We start from the raw sequence: 24,714 nt of genomic DNA on the forward strand, positions 1-24,714 counted from the left end.
ATTTGACAAGATCCAGCATCCGTTTATGATGAAAACTCTCGCCAAAATGGGTATAGAAGGGACCTTCCTCAATATAGTCAAAGCCATCTACCACAAGCCTACGGCAAGCATCATCCTCAATGGGGAAAAACTAAGACCCTTCCCACTGAGAACAGGGACAAGACAAGGATGCCCACTCTCTCCTCTTCTGTTCAATATAGTACTGGAAGTTCTTGCAATAGCGATTAGGCAAGAAAAAGGTATTAAGGGCATTCAGGTAGGAAAGGAAGAAATCAAGCTCTCACTATTCGCTGATGATATTATATTATACATAGAAAACCCTAAAACGTCTACCAAGAAACTCCTAGAAACAGTAGACTCGTATAGTAAATTTGCAGGCTATAAAATCAATACCCAAAAGTCCATGGCTTTCTTATATGCAAATAATGAGAGAGAAGAAAGCAACATGATAAAAAGCAATCCCGTTCACAACGTGCCTCAAAAAATCAAATACCTCGGAATCAGCTTAACTAAGGAGGTAAAATACTTGTATAATGAAAACTACAAAACGCTACTTCAGGAAATAAAAGAAGACACGAGGAAATGGAAAAATATCCCCTACTCATGGACTGGAAGAATTAATATTGTCGAAATGGCAATTCTCCCCAAAGCATTGTACAAATTCAATGCGATCCCTATAGGGATACCCTTGACATTCTTCAAAGAAATGGAGCAGGTTCTCCTGAAATTCATATGGAACAATAAGCCCCCACGAATAGCTAAAGCAATTATTGGGAAAAAGAAAATGGGAGGAATCAACCTCCCCAACTTCCAACTCTACTACAAAGCAGTAGTCATTAAAACAGCTTGGTACTGGAACAAAGGCAGAGCAGCAGACCAATGGAACAGGTTTGAATACTCTGACACATCCCCCCAAATATATGACCATCTAATCTTTGATAAAGGAGCAAGAAATGTGAAGTGGAGCAAGGAAAGCATGTTTAACAAATTGTGCTGGCAAAACTGGACAGCTACATGCAAAAAAAATGGGCTTAGACCTCCACCTATCACCATGTACAAAAGTCAGATCAAAATGTATTAAAGACCTCAACATCAGACCACAAACCATAAGATACATTGAAGACAAGGTCGGAAAAACCCTCCACAACATTGAAGATACTGGTATCTTCAAAGCTGACACGCCACTGCCAAGCAGGTGAAAACAGAGATAAATAAATGGGACTATCTCAAACTAAGAAGCTTCTCTTCTGCACCTCAAGAGAAACAGTGACCAAAGTGCAAAGACAATCTACAGAATGGGAAAGGATATTTATGCAGTACCCATCCGATAAAGGGTTGATAACAAGGATATACAACGCACTGGTTGTATATTCACTCCACAAGAAGAAAACTGCCAACACGATAAAAAAAATGGGGTGATGAAATGAACAGCAACTTTCAGAAGAAATCCAAATGGCTCAGAGGCACATGAGAAAATGTTCCACATCACTAATCATCAGGGAAATTCAGATCAAAACAACCATGAGATATCATCTCACACCACAGAGACTGGCCCACATCCCAAAAAACAAAAGCAACCGGTGTTGGCGTGGATGTGGGGAGAAAGGGACTCTTCTTCACTGCTGGTGGGAATGCCGACTGGTTCAGCCCTTTTGGAAAACAATATGGACGATTCTCAAAAAATTAGAAATTGAGCTTCCATTTGACTCAGCAATACCACTCCTGGGAATATATCCCGGAGAGGCAAAACGGTATAGTAGAGATGGCATATGTATTTCTATGTTCATTGCAGCACTGTTTACAATAGCCAGAATCTGGAAAAAACCAGAGTGCCCCAAAACAGGCAAGGCAAATGCCCTACCTGCTGTGCTATCGCTCCAGCCCCTCTATTTGTACTTCTAACTCTATCATACCTCTTTATTTCTATCTCTACCTCTGAATCTACCTTTAGTTCTAGGTCTCCCTGTATCTCTATGTCTATATCTTGCACCCTAGGTTATCATCTTGGGGTCTTCCTGTGTTGAACTCTCTTACTCTTCATTCAATAACCACATTGTGTTCTCTGAGCACCCTCCAATTTTCTACAGCCTACCTATCAATTGCACTAGTTCAATCAATCACCCTTTTGCTGAAATATTGCCACACCTCTTACCTAAGTCCTAGTTACCTCCCATCCATTTCCCCATTGTAGCCTGTGTCACTGACAAGACTCTTTTGGACTGAAACCCAGGTCCTATAGGAAAAGACTGGAGTTCCTTAGGTCATCCTACAGCCCCTGCCCCAGCCTAGAAGCACATCCCTCTGAATCTACCTTGGCATCCCACTTCATTCACTGAGTATTATTTATTTTTAATTAAATGGCAGTGAGAGACATAGTTACAAACCTGTTCATGATTGGGTTTGGGTCATACAATGTTCCAACACCCACCACTTCATCAGTGTACATTTCCCACCACTAGTGTCTCCAGTTTCCCTCCACCCATCCTCTATCCCCATCTGCCTCTATGAGAAGCACTCTCTCTCTGTGTGTGTCACTCTCTCTTTGTCTTTCTCCCTCTATCTTTTTCTATTTCTCTCCCTCTTTCTATCTCTCTTTCCTTTTGGGCATTATAAATTTTCAGTACAGGTGTGGAAAGGTAATCATGTATATCCCTTTACCTACTTTTAGTAAGAATTCTTTCCCAGAGTGATCATTTCCAACTATCATTGTCATGGTGGTCCCTCCTTATAGGCTAACATTGATTTGTTCTTTCTCCCTTGTCACAGGGAGCTTAGGTTTATTGGGTTACACCCATCACAGTGCTCCCAAGTCATTCCCATTCCTCTGTACTTATCTGTATCTTCTCTATGCTCTCTTCCCCAGCCAGTTAATCAGCTTTTCCTCCTAATCAGATTCTGTTAGCTTGTAAGATCAGATCTCTCTAGGACACTGAACTTGTATTGTAAGTTAATATTGCCTTTCCCCTCTCCTTATATCTTTTGAATAGTTTACTGTAAAGCAATGTCCTTTTTGTATGGACAAAGGAAGACAGTCAATATTATGCTTTTGTAACTTGGGAGTAAATTGTCTCCAAACAACAGGCACTCCAGGGCATCTGCTTACTCGACTTAAGCCTCAATTGCCCTTAGTTCCTAGTGCCCCAAAATCAGGGTCCCAAATAGGGACTGAATGGACCCAGGACAAGCTGTGAGCTACCCTGGCTTTGAAATCGGCCAGACCAAAATGCCACAATACTCAACTATAAGTTGAGAAGTTGAGAGTATGGTCATGGACTAACGCTGTCATGATCCAAAAGTAACAACGAGATAAGGACCCTGCTAGGGATAGGAAAGACTAATCTTGCCTGAGCACTGCAGTCTGAGATCGAGATGGCCCTAGGAGAGCAATCCTAAAAGCTTAATGTATCTCTTACTGTGTCCATACAAAATGATTAATATTATGAATGTTTATATGTTTGTTGGACAGGGAGAGAAAAAACACACCCATGGGATTCCACTCTTGGATGGGTCATCCTGTAGTATGAGTCCTAGAAGAAGCATCCAATGAGAGAAAGACTTTACCTCTGTTGATAGCATGACCATACCTACGTGTAATTATTATCTCAACACCTCTTGCTATGGAATATATCTAGACTGTAAGAGGGGGCTGGGAAATCCAAAGCCAGAAGGAAATTGAAAGGGGGTCAGGATGGAGAATAAAGTATCATGGGGGAGGAAGAAGCAGGAGGAGAATCAGAAGAGAATGGAGATAGGAATCTAATAAACTGCAACACCAACCAGCCTGGCCCTCATTCCTTCCTTCACCTGCCCATCACCATCAGCCTCCCTGAGGTGGGGAGGGAGAAAAGCAGCCTGAGACTACTGAATACAGGTGGTGGAGAGAGAGAGCCACCGCGTGGCCCCCTTTGTAATTTATTTTTAATAAATACACACCTTCTCTATCCTAACTGCCCTCTCCTCTCCACTGTGGCAAGCTTCTAACTGTAGGCCAGTTCTCCTGTCCCTTGTTTCTACTGTTCCTTGTAATACTCTTCATAGTTTCCATAGTAATAGTCTCATGCTTTGTTTTTCATATCCCAAAAATGAGTGCTATCACTCTATGTCTGTGCCTTTTCTTCTCATTCACTTCACTCAGCATGATACTCTTCATGTCCATCCATTTATAAGCAAATATATGACTTCAGTTTTCCTTGTGACTGCATATTATTCCATCGTGTAGATATGCCATAGTTTTGTCATTTGTTCTTGGGCATTTGGGTTGTTTCCAGATTCTGGCTATTGCAAATAGTGCTGCAATTAACATAAAAGTGCATATGGCGTTTTGCTGTGTGTTTGGGAGGTCCTAGGGTACATTTCCAGAAGTGATATTGCACAGTCGTATGGAACCTCAATTTCTAGTTTTTTTCAGAAATGTCCATATTGTTTTCCAAAATGGCTGGTCCAGTCAGCATTCCCATCAATGGTGAAGAAGAGTTCCTTTTGATTCACTTCCACAACAGCATTGGTTGCTCTTGTTCTTTTTGATGTGTGTCAGTCTCTGTGGTGTGAGATAATATCTCATTGCTATTTTGATTTGCATCTCTGATGATTGGCACTGTAGAGCATTTTTTCAAGTTAGTATTTCTTTCATAAAGAAGTTTTTGTTTATTTCTTTACCCCATTTTTGATGGGGTTGGATGCTTTTTTAAACTTGTCCTACCAGACTTATATATCTTGATATTAACCTTTTATCAGAAGGGTGTTGGGTAAATAATTATCTCCATTCAGTGGGCTGTCTGTATATTGGTCACTGTCTTTGAAGTGCAGAAGCTTCTTAGTTTAACGTATTCCCACTTGTTTATCTTTGCTTCCACTGCCATTGGGCACTCCAGTCCTGGGTGGCCTTTCTGTTCCATGAGATGATGAGAATCTTGATTGTTTGAACCATCACTGGATGAGTATTCTGTAACTTGTAGTCCAAACATCCATTCCATGGCCATAAAAGTGCCCTGCACATTTTAGGACCTTTTTCAAGGACAGTTAATGAGAGGAATTTAAATTTTAAGGTCTAAATCTATGTGAGTACGCAAGTTAAGCTCTAGAGTGGCATAGACAGCTTCCTGTTTTCAGTTGCTCTGTGGACTTGGTTGGATCCCCACTTACTCCACTGCAGATCTCAAAAGACAAATCTGCAAGAGCCTGAGGTTAACAATAAACATAGTGCTGGAAGAGACCCTGGAAACTTCTCACAGTCCTTCCTCCTTATCCTTCCTAAACTGTCCCAATCTGTCCAAGGAGACATACTCTGTGGGAAGTTTTACATAAATACACCCAAACAGAGGACAGGTACTTGCCCAGAACCAGTTTATTAAGCTAAGGTTACTTGAAAATCTCTTCTTTTCAGGCTTTGATTTGAGTCAATAAAATTTTGGTCTAGTGTGACATTCTGGAGCTGGGCAGGAAAGATCTCTTTTCCTCCCCCACCTGCAGCTGGCAGGAACTCACAGATATGGGGTACAAGCTTGCTCTCCCTGCTGTATCAGTCACTAACCTGACTCACAATGAGACATGTGAATCTCAAGGTAGCTAGGATAGCATTTAATGCATGGTGGGATTGCTTCCCTTGACCAATTTTGCTAAGTCTCCTTAGTTTTGTTTCTACTACTCATCCTTGGTTGGCCATCCACAATGGGACCCCTTCTAAAACTGCACCCCCTTGGAAGACCAGAGTGATAGTACAATGGGGAGGGTGTTTGACTTGCACTCAGCTAACCTGGATTCAATCCCCAGCATCACCAGGAGTGATTCCTGGGTGCAGAGCCAGGAGTAACCCCTGAGCATTGCAGGGTGTAACCTGCAATGTGACCAAAAACTAAAAATAAACCAATAAATTAAAACTGTACTCTCATTCAGTGCTTACTCCAAGTGTTCTAATCAAAAGTTTACATTTAGAAAAATTGAGTTACACACATATGTGCCTAAAGCACTCACAGGGTTACTTACTAATGAAATTTCATATCTCCTATAGAGTCCTTGATTTGTCTATCTTGTCAGGTTTGTTCCAGTTCCTAACCATTGCTTTGCAGTGATATATGACCTTTCTAATCCCCAACTAGGCTGAAAAGATGCTCAAAGACAGAACCCACACCTACCATCATCTGCATACTCAGGACTTAATTATTCATTCACTTATTCAGTAAATAGCTATTGAGTATTTCCTAGATATTCACATCTAAGTTTCCAAAAATTATTAAGGAATAGTCCCTACTTTAAAATCTTGCCATCAGTCTATGTAGGGGACACAAATTGTAAAAATGGGAAAGGCCCCTTTTCATGGATGTTCAAGAGTTCATTATTCTTACTGCTTAGACCTGTGTTTCTCAATCAAGGTGCATATGGCCAAACTTATGGATCCCAAAGTATACCAAGAAAGCCACAGGTGAAAAATCACATCAGTGGGGAACCTCAGCATGAGAGGCATAAGATTAGGAGACCAACTGGTATGACAGGGTGGGGCAGAGGAAGGGGGCCTAGTCAGAAAGAGGTTAAGAAATGCTGGCTTAAATGTTCATTCTTGCCACTTTAACCCTTTCCCCCTAATCGCCTTTATTTGAGTAAGTAAATCTGTCTTTGTCAACCAATTACAAGATTGCCTAGGGCAAGCAGTGCTTGAAATGTCTCTTAAAGGATCTGTATAAGGGAAATGAGGGCACTGGGAGGATTTTCCTGGCAGAGAGAGCAGCACAAGCGACAACACAGAGGCCAAGAATGTTTGTTGTGGGCCATGCCAAACACATGTGCATTTATTTCTATTTTGCATCCTTCATTGTGGAATGGAAGGTTTTGTCCACAGGAAAGCAGTCCCAAACATCTCCAAACATCAGAAGACTGAGTGAGAAGGCATTTGGGGATGCCCATCGGGAGAACGGTCCCTACTGGGAGCCTGCAAACATCCCACCCAGGAGGCAGTTGTTTCCAGAGACAGTGGCTCAACGCCAATCATGCTGATTCACAAGAGATCCCAGGGTGGCTGAGGAGCAGCCTAACCACAGAATCCAAAGTCCTAGGAAGAAAGACAAGTGTCTCAATGAGAGGACAGCCTAGATAAAAAGGGCTCTCTCGCCTTTCCGGCCCCGCGCGAGATCGACCCCGGAGGCAACTGAACCACTTTGGACACGAGCGGCGCCCCCAAAATGCCTCCAAACTGTGTGCTCGGAGCTTCTGGCCCAGGCGCTGCCAGCGAGTGATGCAATTACCAAAAGAATTTTCCCTGGACTTCATATAGAAATCCAAAACCGCGCGGCTGTGATAGCAGCCTCGCGACCTCATATCTCTTGATTGTCAGCAACATGTAAATGTTCCTTTTTGGCAGGGCTTACCGTTGGGGGGAAACTCCAAACAATAGTACTGAGTTTTTTGTTGAAGGGTAAAAGATTGTAGCGATAGAATTTTAGGCAGAATTTTCCCTGGACTTTATATAGAAACCCAAAACCGCGCGGCCTCGGCAGCCTAATGTCATCTAATCATCAGCAATATGAAATGGTTCCTTTGTAATGGGTTGGACTTTGGGGGGACCATAATAGGGTTAAAGTTTGTAGCGATGTGTAATTTCTGGCTGTACTTTCCCTGGACTTTATACAGAAATTCAAAGCCGCAAGGCCGCTGCCATGGCCGCGCAACCTATTGTCATTTAATCATCACCAATATGAAATGGTTCCCTTTTAACGGGTCAGACTTTGGTGGGAAATCCTAACAAGAATAGTAAGTATTTTGCTGAAATATTGAAGGCTACCAAAGTGGTAGCCATCTCTATAGACTGAACTAAGCCATATCCCCACGCTGGCTGAGAAGAAATATCCTTCTTCCTCGGGAAGAAACGCGGCGTGGCGTTAACCATAGTATGATGTCCATTAAGCTGACACAGACCTGGTGGCGTGGGAATGGGATACAAGGGAATAAATTATTATGTACTTGGAACAGCGGGACGCTGGTGGAATCTCGAGCCGGGGCCGATACCAGCGTATTACTTTTGGTTCCAGAAACTGCTTGCAGACATTCTACCAGACTATCAACTAAGCCAGAGCCCCACGCCGGCTGATGACGAGAAATAACCATCTTTTTTGGTTTGTTTTCCCTTTGTCAGGTAGCATGGTGGTTACTAAACAGGCGTGATCTCGGTGGCGCGGGACGAGGGGGGAAAAAAATAGAAAAGTTATGTAACAAACAGCGGGACTTAATATCTCTACATTCTCAGCAATGGAGAGCCATCAAATGCTTCCTTGAAGTGGGACTGTCTTTTCTTTTTTGGGGGGAAACCCTAGCAACAATAGTGAGTTATATGTTGAAACATGGACTGTAACCAAGATAAAGCGTAAACGAAGTGAAACTTATCACTTACAAGGGCGGGGACTGGGGGGGTGGGAGGGGGCGGGAGGTATAATGGGGTGGTTGGTGATGGAATATGGGCACGGGTGAAGGGAAGGGGGTTTGAGTATTGTATAACTGACATAATCCTGAGAACTATGTAACCCTCCACATGGTGATTCAATAAAATTTAAATTTAAAAAAAAAGGGCTCTCTCTGCAGTCTTCCCAACCAGCTGAGTGCTCACACAAGACTCTCATTCAGATGTGAAGGGAGAAATGTGGAACCAGAACACATCATCAGCTCCTGAGAAATGCCATTCCACAAACATTCAGTAGTTATATACAAAAGACTACAGAGTCCCAAAACTTAGGCATGTAGGAACTGGGGGAATAGTCATATGATAAGAAGTTAGGTTTAATCCACTTTGGCTTCCTGGAGGAGGTTGGCTTTAGCATATTGAGCTCAGTGACACAGACTCTAAAATAATCCCAAGCATCTAAACAAGGTAATACTATCCTCCTTCTCCTGCCAGGACTCTGCTGGGCTTCCATTTCCCGAGCTCAGCCTAGGAATCCATATCAAGATAAAAAGGTTAGTAAGATTCCACTTAATTCCACAGAAATTAATTCAAAGCTTTTGGTGCAAAGCCATTCTTAGAAATGTGTGAAGTGCTTGGCTTTTCTTGGTTGAAACCTATCCCAATAATCCAGCCCAGAGGATTAGACGTGGAGAACCAGGACACCCTGACCTCATAAGGACACTGACACCAAACTCTGGTGTCCCTCCAGCTCAGGAGATCATCTTTCTATGACCTAAAGTGGCTTTCTGCTGGCCTTTCATCTCTCAGAAGCCAAAACTTAAATCACTTTTCAAAAAGTCATGACCCTTTCTTTTGGCTACTCAAGAGTAAAACATGCCTATTAAAATGCAAGTTCAATGAGGGCACAGTGTCTATCTTGCTCATTAAATGCCCAGAACCCAGGACGGTGCCTGACTCATGATTGTGCAATGTTTATTGAACGTGTGAAAGAATTTGGTAAGAGTCTTCTCCCAGCATTGCTGTTCATGGTGTTCTTTTTATTTAGAGCAATCCTTGGCACATACTAGACTTCCCATAAACTATTTATCCAATAAATGTACATACAGATTAAATGAACATGTAGATTATTCATCTTTAGTCAATAATGTTTCTCACAGAGTCACCAGTATGCATTCAATAAAATAGTGAGCCTCTTTACACTTCAAGCCCTGGCTAGGTCTAGAGAACCAAATGATGTTTAAGAAAGAGCCTTTGCCTGCCAGTATTTCTCCATCTAGTGGAGAAAATACCTGTATAAGAACAAAATTAAAGCCCCTCACTCTGGCAAGTCTGGAACTTGCAGTTTGTCAAAAAATTTTTAAAAATTTAAATGTCAAACTGGAGAATGGTCAAAGACCAATGCCACGATGACCAATTTCCATTTTTCTCTAGATCTATTTTTCTACATTTAAACCTGCTCTCTGCCCTGGGAGAGTTTCATCCACTTCAGCCTTTTGTCTTCTTTCTAAGGTTTGCCATAGCAAGCCATAGGTTGAAGAGGAGATGGGGAGCAGATTGATAGTACAGATGGTAGGGTGTTTGCCTTGCATGCACGAGATTCAACTCTAACCCCCAGCATCTTACACAATTTCTTTAGTCCTTCCAGTAAGCCCTAAACACAGCCAGACATAGGCCTCAAACAAAACTGTAGCACTGTAGCACTGTCGTCCCGCTGTTTATCGATTTGCTCGAGCAGGCTTGCTGTTACTGTTTTTGGCATATCCAATACGCCATGGGGAGCTTGCCAGGCTCTTTCACAGGCGGGATACTCTTGGTAGCTTGCCAGGCTCTCAGAGAGGGGCGGAGGAATTGAAGCCCAGGTCAGCCCAGCCGAGGCTAAGGCCGGACTAGTCTCCTAAACCCTTTTCTCAACCTCATACCAGTTTAACCAGTTCAGAGGACCTCTGGGTTCCACTAGCTTCCTTCCCTCTCTCTTCCTCCCTCCCTCCCTCCTCCACATTCCTGCACTCTTCCTCTCTCTCCCTCCCCGCCCTCTATCAAATTTATGCTCAGTTTTCTTAAGCAGTTCTTTTATTAACTCTCTTCAAAGTATCTCATTTGAGCATGTCATTTTCCTCCTGCTGAGACCAACTGACACACATCCCTTAAACAGTTTTTAACTTCAAATCTATAAGACACTAATTCTCTTCTTATTTAATGTGGGTTCAAAGACTTTTTTTGAGCGCAGTCTGCTGACTGAAGTTACACTTAATCTTTCATGCATAAATCTCATCCCTCCTATGACCTGCCAATTTCTTTTCCTTTTAATTCTAGTTAGGGGCTCAGGATACTTGCTATAGCAGTTCAAAGAGAGGACCCTTCAAGATTCTCATAAATCATTTTCCAATCTTCACAATTGTTTCTCCCACCCCTACTTGTCCAGGCTTTGTGTGTATATGGGTGCGAGGTGGGGACAGACAGGGGGTGTCACATTTGGCAGTGCTCAGAGGCTACTTCTGGATTTGTGCACAGTAGTCACTCCTGGTGTGTTGAGGGATCATATGAGGGGATGGAGATTGACCTGGGGTTGGTTATATGCAAGTCAAGCACCTTATTTTTTTTTTTTTTTTTTTGCTTTTTGGGTCACACCGGCGATGCACAGGGGTTACTCCTGGCTCATGCACTCAGGAATTACTCCTGGCGGTGCTCAGGGGACTATATGGGATGCTGGGAATCGAACCCGGGTCGGCAGCGTGCAAGGCAAACGCCCTACCCGCTGTGCTATTGCTCCAGCCCTGCAAGTCAAGCCCCTAATGCTTGTATTTTCTTTCTGGTCCCTTTATGACTCACCACTCATTTGTAGGGTGTCTCTCCTTCAAAATATCAACATGTATTTATTCACTTTTACTCCTTTCTCCAGGGATCTATATTATATCCCAGACCACAGTGGTGCATGTGGAGGTATCAGGGTTTGAACTCATGACCTCCAAGCAAATAAATGCTTTAAGATACGAAGTCATTATATATACATATATATGCATATACATTACATAATGGTTTTTGATCAACTTTTTTTCATTAACTCCAACTGCCTTAGACCTGGAACAGGAGAGAGGCCCACTCTCGTCTTGGCCCTAGAGTTTAGTATTGAGATAATGCACATGTGTATGTGGTTGGAGAATAGAATTTCACTATCAGCTCACTCACATTCCTGAAGCATTATTTCATTCTTATAGAAACAACTCTCTTCTATAGAAAGTTTGTTCTAGAGACATTAAGCTCTGGTCACATTTGTAATTTACTGGTTCTTACCAAGCTGACTTAAATGTTGTAGTCAGCTGTAGACTGAGTCTGGGCAGTTTAGAGGATAAACAGCAGTTCTAGTAAATATAATGCAGGAGCATCAGCAGAGAAATGGAAGGCAGTCTACTAGCCATATCTTGGACATTCACATGTGAGTGTAACAGCGGGGATATAGGTGTCCTGAATCCAGCAGATATCAGTTGAGAGAGGCTTCATTCTAATTAATGTGAGAGGGAGATGTCCTGGTGGAAGCCCCTGAAAACCCAAAATATTAAAACTGGGGGAAGATGAAACTCAAGAAAAAGATCTTGGGAATTGGTCTTAAGTTGGAAAAACAAAAGATGAACAAAGAGGAAACTCCAAATTTATGGAAGATATGTATATAAGCTCTGAGTGTGAAAAGGCTAAATGATGTGTACCTCTGACACACAATCAGATACCTGGACTCCTATAGACATGAACAAAAGGTACACAATGACTTTGCCCAACCAGAAAAGAACTAGGTGCTGGTGAGGTAGCTCAAAAGGCTGGAGAAAATGCCTTGCATATCTGAGGCCCTGAGTTTGATCCCCAGCACTGTATGGTCCCCAAACACCATAGGGATGGCCAACAGCACCACTGGGTCCTGAGTCTTGGCAATCAGAAAGCTGAAGAGGTAGCACAAATAGCTTATTAGGCAGGCACGATGGGATCAGGACACAGAGCCCTCATAAGACTGTTGGGGGTTCCTCTGAGTGGGATGAGGAACCACTGCAGAATTTTGAGCAGAGGAGTGACCTGAAACAACTGTTTTTTTTTAAGTATATTTACTTCAAAATTATGTCCACAATCCAAGAAAAACATATTGCCTACTTATTAAACATGGACTGGAGCGATAGCACAGTGGGTAGGGCATTTGCCTTGCACATGGCTGACTCGGGTTCAATTCCTCCATCCCTCTCGGAGAGCCTGGAAAGCTACTGGGAGTATCCCACTTGCATGGCAGAGCCTGGCAAGCTATTGTTTTTGGCATTCGATATGCCAAAAACAGTAACAAGGTGCCTGCTCTAGCAAATCGAAGGACGACAGTGCTACAGTGCAGTGCCACTTATTAAACATATACCCAGAGTCTCAGGGCTTGCCTCAGTGGCTCTGAATGCCTACCTTTCAGGCAGACTGAGAGTTCAATCCCTGGTACTATCACAGGCACGAGAATGATTCTGACAGCTCTGCTGTTTAAATCTGGTAGCTGTCCTGTCTGAAACCTCTGGCACTGAACGCGATTTTCAGCTCTGCAACACAAAGTTAGTGGCGCAAGTCCCAGTGAACACCACTAAACTGTGTGAGCACCATGGCCTGGATGTGCAATTCCTGGCAAAACATGTGTGAGCACCAGCGCTTCCTCCAGTGAGCTCCACCACTACAACGTGCATGAGAACCACATCTCAAGACTCCTTAGGACCAGAGAGATAGTATAGAGACTAAGGTACTTGCTTGTTTTCACTTGGTTATACCAGTTTGATCCTGGTATCACATATGATTCCTAGAGCACTTTCAGCAGTGATCTCTGAGTGCAGAACCTGACATAATGCCAAAACACAGCCAGATGTGACCCATAAACGAAAGGAGACATAAAAGGAGCACAAGCACCACAATTAAAGGTGTGCAACCCCAGTGATCACCATGATTGAATGCAACTACAGTGGGAGTGATGTGGATAGGCGCGTGTGCAACTCCCACCCCCACCCAGTCACTACAGGGACACTAGTGAAGGGTTAAAATAAGTAAATGTTTTGATGACAAAATAAATATGTATCCAGAATCAGAAATATCAAACAAGAATATTCCAAGCCATCAACTAGCCCCGGGTATCAGTTAACACATGAGTTATTTAACATTCTGAGAAATGCATCATTAGTTGATGCCTAAGGTTCAAAGATGTGGCTCCGTGGCAAAGAAGTTGCCCGGCGTGAGGCTAAGGCCAAGATTTTGATCCCAGGGAACACCTCACTTGCCGGGTGCTGTATTAGTAGCACTGCCATTTATAAGTGTCACAACCAAGTGTGCGATCGCCTGTGTACTGAAAGCAAGTGTATGTGAAAACTGCAACAAAGTGCCAGACCCCCATTCTGTGCATGGTCTAAGTGTCCCTAAGGGAAGCCAGATGACACAGCTGCCCCACGCTACACCTGGACTCTACAGGGTAGCATGGCTTGTGTGATCTGTTGTTGATCAGCAAACCTTATCTTTAACAAGAAGTTCTCTGTAAATAACAGCAGATAGAAATAGCATTTGAAGAGTCTTCTTTTGAAATGTTTTGAAATGCAAGGCCAGCTGCATCGATGTTTGAACCTCACCATATAGCAAACTAATGTTTGTTCTGGGGAAAGAAAATATTAGCCTGGATATTCTCAGGGACATTAATGGTTTTCTTGTCTTGAAGCTGTTTACTCTTTCAACGGGGTGAGTTAAGTTAACCTTCAGTAAGGTAATCTGCAAATCCTTATCACAATACCGTATTATGGCAAGGCTGGGAGTAAATACCTCCACAGACCCAAGCCTTGCATTTCTTGAGACCTGGTGAGATGTGAGGTGAACTGCCCTTAACTGGCAGTTCTTCAGGTCTGACAGGCCTGTGGACATTTGGGTTTGAAAGAACAGGTAGGTGCACAAATCCTAAGGTCTGAAACCATAATGCCTGAAAGGAGAGAGAGAGAGAGAGAGAGAGAGAGAGAGAGAGAGAGAGAGAGAGAGAGAGAAGAAAAGTGCCTGCCATAGAGACAGGGTTGGGGTGGGGAGAAACGTATACTGTTGGGGGGATGGGTGTTGGAACATTGTATGACTGAAACTCAGTCATGAAAGCGTTGTAACTGTGTATCCCACAATGATTCAATTGAGAAAATAAGAAAATGAGGAGAAACATAATTGCATTAGGAGCTAGAGCAGAATTCCCCATCTGGGACCACGCAGTCCATTGCAGGCCCTCCCCCAGGATGTTCCAAGGAGATGGGGTGAAATCACATAAGCAGAGAGTCGCAGGATGGGACTTGGGGCCAACTAGCCAGACAGAGTGGGTAAGAGTCACAGGAAACAAACCAGGCTAGAAGAGACAATAGTCAGAGAAAGATTGAGAAACTCGAGTTTAGAGCAGCACTGTCGTGTTGGAAGGCCACTGAGCCCCCACATGGCCACTGAGTGTTTGCCACGGCTGAAATAAGCTCCAGAAGTGAGGTAGACAATGGATTCAATACTTTTCATACAACTTGCCCACTGAAATAATATTAGTTATGATATTAATTTTATTCCTTATTATAATAGTGGGTTAAACTAAGTACATTATTTAAATTAATTTTACCTGTTTCTTTTTCCTTTTGTGGTTATAAGAAAGTTTTAAGTTGCACCCGGGATGTGTGTTTGTAGCTTTTGTTATTTTCCTGTTGGAGAACGTTTAGAGCATAAACTTGATACTGGTCATGAAAACTCCCCGTCTATCAGAATCAACGCCATCCCGTGTTCCTGCTGCTCCCTTCTACTGTGTTTCCACAGATGGACCTGCTGAGTAAGGAAGTTTGTGTCACGTCCATTTACAGCAGGTGAGAAAAGACAGACAGGTTTGTGAGAGAATCAGTGTCACTCAACCAGGGACCAGAAATTCTGAATGCAAATCCCCACTCTGCCTCTTCTTAGCAGAGGACCTGAAGAATGTTCAAAGTTTGCAAAAGAGAAGCTTTCTATAGCCTCCCATCTTTCTGACTTAGGGTAACGACTTCTGGGAGGATTTACATTTTAGACAGTCTGTAAGGTCCAGAGAGATAAGCACCAGGATTAGAACACATGCTTCATCTCCAGTATCACAGAGGCCCGCCTAGAATGCTCAGGTGTGGCCCTTGTAATCCCCAGCACTGCATGCTCACTGTCACAAAAATGTGTCCACATTCTTTTTCAGGCAGCATGGGCAGAAGAGCACATTTAAGAAAGGACTCTTGGGGCCAGGTAGGTTGCTTACTTTGCACACAGCTAACCTTGTTGAATTCCTGGCATCACATATTGTTCTCTGAGAATCACCAGGAGTGAGTTCTAATCACAGAGCCAGGAGCAAGCCCTGAACACCACTGAGTGTGACCTAAGCCTCCCCTCTCCCCTGAAATAGAAAGCAATATCTTGGGATATAGCTCACAGGTAAATCCCATGCCATGAGAGGTGGGACCCTGGGCTCCATTCCTGGCACCATGTACTGTAGCACTGTAGCACTGCCGTCCCGTTGTTCATCAATTTGCTCGAGTGGGCACCAGTAACGTCTCCATGGTGAGACTTCTTATTACTGTTTTTGGCATATCGACTTGCCATGGGTAGCTTGCCAGACTCTGCCGTGCGGGCAGAATACTCTAGGTAGCTTGCTGGGCTCTCCAAGAGGGACAGAGGAATCGAACCTGGGTTGGACACTTGCAAGGCAAATGCCCTACCTGCTGTATCGCTCCAGTCCCCATGCACACATTTTGAAAATTTAAATCAAATCCGTCTCCCATTCCAATTTTAGGCATCACTTAAAAAGAAGTGGGAGGAGGGAGGAAGAGGTCCCCAGGGATTTTCAGTAAGCTGTAGCCTGCAGCACGGTCACACAAGATTCTGGCTCAAGGTCAATGAGAGAGAGGTGCGGAAGCTTCTGGGACTCCAGAGACAAACCAATAATGAACTGCAAGCCCCCAGGAGAAGTTATGGAGCTAATTGCAAACCCCAGTCAAACATCATTAGGCAATTAAGGCAAAATTGAGAGTGCCAGGAGGGGTAAACTATACTTTTGCAGAGAGCCATCCCTGAGCCTGCCACTGAAAAGTGAGGAGGGTGACACTTCAAAAGAAAGAATGCACGGTTCCTGAACGTCCCACTGAAGGAAGTGCAAGAAAAAAGGTGCAGTGACTGAATTCACAAAGGTGGGTGCGCAAAAGCGTGCATTGGGTGGCCGAGAACCGCCTCCCCAGCAGAGAGACAAAGAGACTGGGGGCCACAGAATGATGGTAAAAACGGCCCATTTAAATGCAGAAATACTATCATACTTATTAAATACTAGCATACTTATATAACATTTGAAGGGGTTGAGGTATAGGACTGCATGATTAATCATTTACAATGGTAAAGCATTTCAGGGGCGGCAATTCTCTTGGGGATATTAACTCAAGGAGATGCTATATATCTATATATTGCTTTTCTCTTTCCCTTAAGTTGTATATATTAAACAACTAAGTTTACTTCTTAATACATACAGTTATTTGGATAAACACAGTTAGAGATAGAAGTTCCAAAAGTTGGTTCTCTGGGCTCTGAGAGCAAGCAAGTCTTTTGCCATAACTCCCAAACTAAGTTCTAAGGCCAGTTCTGCTTGTCCTTTTCCATGGGGGACCTGTCTCTTTCGTCAAAACAGCTTGCATCAAGACCATGCATTCTAGACTGTCCCATTCAGATGCTGATGTAACTTTGCCACTCGCCCAGGTCCATCCCAGTCCCACAGCAGGGCCTTCCTTTGTGGGGTGTTAGGAACTATGGCAACTGAAGTCTGAGTCAATTAATTATGATGGGTGCCCAGGAATAAATATACTTCAGAGTCAGTCAACTCCACCTTATTATGAGCTGATTAACAGTCTTTCTGTGTTTAAGCAAAGATCATTGTTCTCTATCACAAAATATGGAAAAGCTATAGGGGAAATAGAAAAGCAGGTAATTCACTACAAATACAAAATCCAGAGTTACCAGAACGTTTTGGTTTTTTAAGTAACCAAGACGGGCTTGGGGAATTGTCACAATAAGAGGCAAAACACAAAGGAAAGGTTAAAGATAAACTCAGGGGCTAGTCGGGCCCGTGCTCGGCTCCGGCCGGCCGGGTTTTCGGCCCGGGCGCCCATGCCCCTGCAGAGTCGGTGGATGTGGAACAAGCGGGAACCAGAGACAGCTTTAGGAATTGGGGTTCCAGCAAGTGCCTGCACCCACGTATGGAGACTGTGAATTAAGCCTTTGCCCCACGCCGGCTAACGGAGGAAAGAACCTTCCTTCTTGGTCTCTCTCCCCTCCGGGAGAAGGCGTGGTGTCCGACATTTTGTGGGTCCGTTGAGAAGGTACGAACTTGGTGGCGCGGAAAAAAAAAAAAAAATGGGTGCTTTGAACTTGAAACAGCCGCAGGATACAGAGCCAGCCCTAGTCGGGCCCGTGCTCGGCTCCGGCCGGCCGGGTTTTCGGCCCGGGCGCCCATGCCCCTGCAGAGTTGGTGGATGTGGAACAAGCTGGAACCAGAGACAGCTTTAGGAATTGGGGTTCCAGCAAGTGCCTGCACCCATGTATGGAGACTGTGAATTAAGCCTTTGCCCCACGCCGGCTAACGGAGGAAATATGTAATTTCTGGCAGAATTTTCCCAGGACTTTATACAGAAATCCAAAACCGCGCGGACGCGACTTAACATTTATAATTGTCATCAATGTGAAAGGGTTCCATTTGAACAGGTCAGACTTGGGGGGGAAACTCCAAATAATAACAGTAAGTTTTTGTTGAAATATTGAAGGTTCTTAATGTAACAGCCACCTCTGGACTATGAGCTAAGCAAAAGCCCCACGCTGGCCAACGTGGTGTGGAGTACACCATACTATGAGGCGCAGGAAGGGGGATGAGGGGGAAAAATTAAAAAAAAAAAAATGGAAAAGGAAAAAGAGAAAAAAAAAGAGAGAGAGTTATGTCAACTATAGTGAGTTTTGTGTTGAATTATGGAATGTAATCAAGGTAAAGAAAAAATGAAGTGAAATTCATTAGTTATACAGTAGGGGGTAGGGGGTGGGGGCGGGGGGTAAACTGGGGTTTCTGGTGGTGGAATTTGGGCACTGGTGAAGGGATGGGTGTTTGAATATTGTATAACTGACATATAAACCTGAGAACTTTGTAACTTTCCACATGGTGATTTAATAAAAATTTTTAAAAAAAAAAAAAAAGATAAACTCAGGGGATTAGGGATGCTAGCAAGAGCACTGTAAGCTTTTCTGGGAGAAGGAAAAGGGGAAATTTACTGATGAAACCTAAAACACTGAGTTAATATCAAACAAGTGACGATAGGGGAACAATCATACACTTGTGCCTCCTTCATTTGGCGACATGTGGATAGTCAGACCATTTACAATGCTTTAAATGTTCCACTGAGAGGCTAAAAAGATGTCACATTCAATTAAATTTTCAACAATCCAAAATTTTTTTAATTTTTTTATTAATTCACCATGTGGTACAATAACAAAAATTTCATGTTTGAACTTTGATCATACAGTCATCAAACACCCATCCCTTCACCAGTGCACATTGTCCACCACCAAAATCCCCAGTATCCACCTCCCTCCCCCATTCCACACCTCCCCCTGCCTGTGTGGCAGACAATTCACAAAATACTTTCTCTACTTTAGTTACCTTCAATATTTCGAGACCAGTCCTATGACCCCTCATAACTGCTGAGAATGCAATGTTAGACAATGTGTTCTGTATTGCTTGTTATGGATACAGCCATACTGTCGTGTGGCTGCAAGAGCAGCCACGTGCTCTAGGAATTCTAAGATTTTAATAATTAGGGTCTGCAGAAATCGCTGCAGCAAGTTGCTCGGGTCTGAGATTCATTTGTGTGTCTCTGGATCATGGCCGTGTGGGAGCTTAAGTAGACAGTGGCTGGATGTGACATCATCTCGGAGTCCCATAGGGGTGGGGGAAAGGAGAAGTACCCACTCATTCCCTGTCCCGAGAGATTTGGGATTTGCCATCACTGTCATTGGTACCTGGAGCCTCTCGCTGACTTCTAGAAAATAGTGGCTGCCAGAGCTCTTAGAAGGCAGGCAGAGGGACAATACCTGCCCCTGTCTGGAGCAGCCCCAAGACTTTTTTATTCTAAAATTTACTTCATCCTCCAGGTAGCCTACCTTCCTCAACAACTACAGTTCCCAATTGCCTTACTGTGAACTTCCAACATATCTTATACTAAATATAGAAGATCAGAATCTGAAAGGAAGAAATAAGTTCATTATTTTTCTTAGTAAAATTAGAAGTAGGCAGAAAGTGTTAACCAATAAAGGGCATGAGAGATCAAATCAGGGATGGGAGAGGAATAAAAGAAACAGAGTTGAAAAAAGAAATAAATGAAAAGGAAAAGAGAGCAATTGGATGACACTCATAACTATATAAAAGAAGATCTAAGAAGGAAAGATTGGGAGGACCTGTTGACCATGAAGAATATAACTTCTATAAAGGGGGGCAGACTGATAGTACAGTGTGTAGGACATCTGCCTTGCAAGCAGCAGACTGAGGTTTGACCTCAGCTTCCCGTATGGTGCCTCCAAGCACCATCAGGAGTAGTTCCTGAGTGCAGAGCCAGTTGAGTGTGGCCCAAAAACAAACAAAAAAATGTTTTTAATAAACAGAGTATTCATTCTGTTAAGGAATAGGAAATTAGACTACAACAGTCTAAATTGTGTAGTCTAAATTTCTGTTAGGTGAGGCTGATTTTTAAAGTAGGTCTTCTATTCTCTTGCTCACCTTCTGTTCACTTGATTCAGTCACTGAGAAAGGATTGTTTATGTCTACAGACATAATTGTGTCTTCTAGTTCTTTCTCCAGTGCTATGAATGTTTGCTTCATGTATTCTGGATACATGTTATTCGTTGCATCATCATCATCATCATCAATTAAAATTATTATCAATTAATAGAATCGTTATCATTAACATTTTAGAACCATTATCAAGTCTGGCAATTGACCTTTTATCATTATATAATGTTTCTTCCTAAGAATTTTCCTTTTTCTGTAATTTCCTTTGATATTAACCTACCCACGTTAGTTGCCTGCATTAAATTGTGGTAAAATTCATACCTAATGTGAAACATACCATACTGACCATGCCAAATGTTCAGTAGTATTAGGCATATTCACTCTGAACTTCAACTAATCTCTAAAACATTTCCCCTTGCAAAACTGAAACTGTACCACTAAATAATACCTCTGCCATTTTTTCCCTTTGCATCCCGTGAGAACCACTAAATGTGGCTATGATTTTTATTATTGCGCCTTATAAACTGGACCCACATTAAATTTTATTTTGTGATCGACTTATGTGTAGCTCATTTTTGGTTACCTCATCATCTGTCAATGAACATTTGAGTTGTTTTCACATCATGACTACTATGAATAACGTTATGAACATGAGGGGAAAAATATCTCTTTAGGATCCTTTAATTACTATAAACTGTCTATAAACTACAAACCAGAATTTCTGGTTGATGTGGTATTATATTTTTATTTTTTAGAAAGTTCCATATTTTTTCTTTTACATCATTGTAATTATTTTCCTCTAATAAATAAATAATATTAGAGTTCTGTTCCAATGGAAAACCAGCAGGACTGTTCTGTTGTACAAGAAGAGAGTATGACATCGGCATCTTTGCCCAATCTGTCTGTTGTCCATTATCTACAAGTTGTTCACTCTAGTCATCCTGAATAGAATAGGCAGAACACTAGATGAAGGGCAGCCATGAGAGCCAGCTGGGTTCCGAGAAGGATTTAGTATGATCAAGAATATCCACACAGTGACCAAGCTCATTGAAGTTTTGTGAGAGTTCAAGATGCCGCTCTGTCTAACGTTCATTGTGTAACGTTCTTCATGTAAAGAAGGCCTTTGATTCTGTTGAGACTGAAGCGGTCATCGAAGCCCTAGCCAAACAGGGCATTCAAACTCAGTATATCAATTCTCTGAGAGCTGTATTACAGATTCACCACCAGGATCTCACCATTCTACAAGGAAGTGATTATTGACGTAAAGAGAGGTTTCAGCAGGATGATGCCATTTCACCAAAACTCCAGTGCCACCCTCGAGAACATCATGCAACAACTGGAATGGGAAGGAATTGGAGTGAAGATAGACAGCTGGCAACTACACCAGCTGTAGTTGATGACATTGCTTCGCTGATGACATCGTTCTCATAACACAAAACATTAGCCAAGCGGCACAAATGGTGGCCGATTTCGACAGCGAGTGTGGAAAGGTCGGACTACAGCTGAATCTCAGCAAAACAATGTTCATGAAAAACAAACTAGTCCCTAATATTTCATTTGCTATCAATGGAATGAACATCTCCGAATGCAGCAGCTATGTGTACCTGGGTCAAGAACTCAACATGAGGAACAACTTGGCACCAGAACTGCACAGGAGGAAGAGAGCAGCATGGAACGCCTTCAAGAGCGTTGAAGAAGTGGTTAAGAAGACAAAGAACCTCCGGCTCTGAACCCATCTTTTTGACTCCATCGTTCTTCCTGAACTAACATATGCCTCAGAGACCTGGGCCCTATGCAAACAGGATGAGAATGCTATTAGGGTATCCCAAAGAGGAATAGAAAGAGCTATACTTGGAGTATCACGTTTCACTCAAGTGAGAGAAGGAATCCGGAGTTCCTACTTCCGTCGATGGTCAAAAATCAGGGATGCTGTCTTGTTTGCCAAGTCGTCAAAACTCAGATGGGCCAGACACAGAATGCAATTCAGAGATGACTGCTGGATTAGAGCTGTTACAGACTGGATTCCACAGGACGTCAAAAGACAGCATGGCCACCCATCAACGAGATGGTCAGACTTCTTCGTCAAAACCCTGAATGAATGGTTTGAGGCTCTTCCTGTTCCTGGGGCAAGCAGATATCATTGGGCTATACTAGCACGTGACAGGGACGAATAGAGATTCTATTGGTGTCTGCTCGAGCAAATTGAAGATCAACTGGATGATCTTCAAATGATACAAGTGATACTTTTAACCTATTTTATACATAAAGTATGTCTCATAACAGCATATACTTAGAATTTTGTTGTTATCAAACTGGACCAACTATGTCTTTTGATTGATAGCCCTAAGTCATTTATACTTAATGTAGTTTATTGTCATTTACACCTAACGTAGTTCTATTTACTTGATAATATGTACATATACTATCACTGTATCACTGCTATCCCATTGATCATTGATTTGCTTGAGTGGGCCCAGTAATGTCTCCATTCATCCTAGCCCTGAGATTTTAGTAGCCTCTCTTTACTTGTCCTTTCCAATGGTGCCACATTAGAGGCTCTTCAGGGTCAGGGGAATAAGACCCATCATTGTTACTGTATTTGGCATATGAATACACCATGGGGAGCTTGCCAGGCTCTTCCCAGTGCGGGCAGTAAACTCTAGGTAGCTTACCAGGTTCTCCAAGAGGTAGAACTAAACTATTAGATGTCGAGCAGCCGCATCGCAATCGCGCACTTCTGGGAGCTTGGTTTCATCATCTCTGGATGTTGGCCGTTGATGGAATTACATGGCGGCAGGGGCAGTTTCTAGGTGTGACTGCCTAGCTATTGCAAAATGAGGGATCTGGGTGGAATAGACCCAGTCCCAATCCTAGCAGCCTTGGAGATCTTGGTCCCAGGTATCGCACACCTGGGTTCCTCTGGTTCCTTCTTGCATTCCTTCTTGCGTGAGGATTGTCCGAACGTGGAGAGTGACCTTGAGTGGCTGTGGCTGGGTTCCAGAGGTCTTCAACTGTGGGACTCTGCTCGGGGCGAGGAGAGAAACTCACCCCCCTGAGTTATAGTATATGTACATTATATATTTATTATTATATTATTATCATGCATATTAATTATAATCATAATACATTAATCTTAATTATGATTATAAAATAATCATAATTAATTGATATAAAATATATTCTTCATCATCCCATTAATCGTCGAATTTCTTGAGTGGTCTCAGTAACATCTCCATTTGTCCTAGCCCTGAGATTTTAGAAGCCACTCATTAGTCTTCCTTTTCAATAGTGCCCCATTGGAGGCTCTTTCAGGGTCAGGGGAATGAGACTCATCATTGCTACTGGTTTGGGCATATAAATATACCATGGGGAGCTTGCGAGGCGCTCCCATGTGGACAAGAAACTCTCGGTAGCTTGCCAGGTTCTCCTAGAGGGACAAGTAGGCTATAAGATGTTGCTTCCAGAAGCTGATTTTATAGTCTCTGGATGTTGGTTGTTGGTGGGATTACACGGCGCCAGGGGCAGTCCCTGGGTGTGACTGCCTATCTACTGGAAAATGGGGAATCAGGGCAGAAGAGGCCCAGTCCTGATCCGAGCAGGCTTGGAGGTTTCAGTCCCGGGTCCCACACACCTGGGTTCCTCTCCCGGTTCCTTCATGCTTGAGGCTCATCCAAACTTGTGGACAGGGGCCTGGCTGTGGCTAGTTTCCAGAGGTCTTCGGCCATGGGAGCTCTACTCAGGTCAGGGAGGGAAAATAAAATATATTATTCATAATATATTGTGTTTATATAATATAATAAATTATATATTAATATATAATATATGTCATTATAGTATATATATATATATATATATATATATATACTATAATGCACACTTGGGTCTGGAGTGATAGCACAGTGGGTAGGGCATTTGCCTTGCAACGCTGCCCTGTCAACATGGGTTTGATTCCTCCGTTTCTCTCAGAAAGCCCAGCAAGCTACCGAGAATATCCTGCACACATGGCAGAGCCTGGCAAGAGCCTGGCAAGCTACCCATGGTGTATTCGACATATCAAAAACTATAATGGGAGTAAGTAGACAGGAGTAAACATACTTTTAGGGCCGGAGTAATAGCAAAGCAGGTAAGGCATTTGCCTTGCAAGCAGTTGACACAGGTTTGGTTCCTCAGCCCCTCTCAGAGAGCCTGGCAAGCTACCGAGAATAACTCGCCCACATGGCAGAGCCTGGCAAGCTATCCATGGCATATTTGATATGCCAAAAACAGTGACAAAAAGTCTCACAATGGAAACGCTACTGGTGCCCGCTCAAGCAAATTGATGAGCAATGGGATGACAGTGATACAGTGATACAGTGATAATGCACATATATATTTTATGTATTTGTTTCCCAGTGGGTCATGGTGTGTGTGTGTTTCTGTATGTGTCTCTGTGAGAGAGCTCTTCAATGTTCCTCAGTATCTCTCTGCCTTTGCTTGCTTTATTTAAAAATTTGTATTATATCTTAATTTA

Source organism: Sorex araneus, chromosome 7, assembly GCF_027595985.1.
Source record: "Sorex araneus isolate mSorAra2 chromosome 7, mSorAra2.pri, whole genome shotgun sequence".
NCBI lineage: Eukaryota > Metazoa > Chordata > Mammalia > Eulipotyphla > Soricidae > Sorex > Sorex araneus.